We start from the raw sequence: 1978 nt of genomic DNA on the forward strand, positions 1-1978 counted from the left end.
TTTCTTTCTTTCTTTCTTTCTTTCTTTCTTTCTTTCTTTCTTTCCTTCCTTCCTTCCTTCCTTCCTTCCTTCCTTCCTTCTTCTTCTTTCTTTCTTTCTTTCTTTCTTTCAAATTTATTTATTATTTTATCTAAGTACACTGTAGCTGTTTTCAGATGCACCAGAAGAGGGCGTCAGATCTCATTACAGATGGTTGTGAGACACCATGTGGTTGCTGGGAATTGAACTCAGGACCTCTGGAAGGGCAGTCAGTGCTCTTACCCTCTCCAGCCCATAATAACTTACCTTAAAAGAGGATGTATTCATTCCCTTCTAGGGAAAATGTATTTTGTCAGATTTGGGGTAGGGGGAGTTCGAGACAGACAGGGTTTCTCTGTGTATCCCTGGCTGTCTTGGAACTCTCTCTGTGGAACAAGCTGACCTCTAATTTAGAGATCTGTCTCCCTCTGTCTCCCAAGTGCTGGGATTAAAGGTGTGTGTCACCACTGCCTGGCCTGTCAGATTTTTGATGAGATTTAAACAGTTTCCTTATAGGGTTGTGAGGTTCACTTAGTCACTTCCGTTAGCATTGTCATTAAAGGGAGGGCTACGGCAATACAGAAGCTCCTGGGGGCTCAGCTGACAGCTCATTCAGTTTGCATTTCACTGCTCTCAAATAGACAGGAAAGGTGTGAGGATGCTCACATCTGTAATCCCAGCACTTGGGAGGTGAAGGCAGGAGGGTCAGGAGTTCGAGGCCAGCTTGAGCTACACGAATCATTGTCCCAAATGATAGAGAGACAAAAAGCCCAACAAAGCAAGTTAGACATCTGAGCGCATCAGAAACATACAAGCCTTCTAGTGGAGTGCCTGAGTCCCGAAGGCCTGGTGCTGTGCCAAGCTTCCAAGGGCAGGAGACCCAGCTTTGGGAAGTTCCCCACACTCCTGAAGGTGCTTTATAAATTTTACAAGATCCAAACAAAAGCTGGAACAAGACAAAAGTTTATATTGAAAACATGAGCACACTGAGCCAGGGAAATTCTGAGAAAGGAGACGACGGCTGCTCTGCCACCAAACTTGCAGGGAACCCTCAAGAGTTAAAGCTCAGCCAGGTGCGGTGGCGCACGCCTTTAATCCCAGCACTCGGGAGGCAGAGGCAGGTGGATTTCTGAGTTCGAGGCCAGCCTGGTCTACAAAGCGAGTGCCAGGACAGCCAGGGCTATACAGAGAAACCCTGTCTCGAAAAACAAACAAAAAAAAACAAAAAAAAAAGAGTTAAAGCTCCCGGGAGCCCCCGCCACCTGTGAGCAGCACACAGTCCTGAGCACACACCTCCCGTGGCCTCCTCTTGCTTTGTATAGTCTGTATTTAAAGGCCACGTGTCTGGCTGCGAGGCCCAAGCTGCCTGGTGCTAGGGCTGTGCTGACAAGTCTGGTTACCCAATTTTATTTTCTGAAATAGGGTCTCACACTTAGCCTGGGCTAGCCTCAAATAGCAGTCTTCTCTCTCAGCTTCTGGAGAGCTGGAATTAGACCCATGGGACAACATGCCTGGGTCAGGCTGTTCCGTGTTTCTTTGAGACAGGGTCTCACTGTGTAGCCCTGGCTAGCCTGGAGTTCTTTATGGAGAGCAGGCTGGCCTCAGAATCACAGAAATCCATCCACTTCTGCCTCCTGAGTACTGGGATTAAATCTGCACATTTCACTTAGCCTGGCTTTCAGGCTGGCTTTTGGTTTTGATTTTTTGATTGTTTGTTTTGTTTTTTTGTTTTTTGTTTTTGTTTTTTTCGAGACAGGGTTTCCCTGTGTAGCCCTGGCTGTCCTGGAACTCACTCTGTAGACCAGGCTGTCTTCAAACTCGGAAATCCACCTGGCTCTGCCTCCCAAGTGCTGGGATTAAAGGCGTACGCCACCACGCCTGGCTTTGATATTTATTTATTTATTTATTTATTTATTTATTTATTTTTAATTTTTTGGTTTTTTTGAGACAGGGTTTCTCT

The sequence above is a fragment of the Mus caroli genome, chromosome 11, assembly GCF_900094665.2.
Source record: "Mus caroli chromosome 11, CAROLI_EIJ_v1.1, whole genome shotgun sequence".
Lineage (NCBI taxonomy): Eukaryota > Metazoa > Chordata > Mammalia > Rodentia > Muridae > Mus > Mus caroli.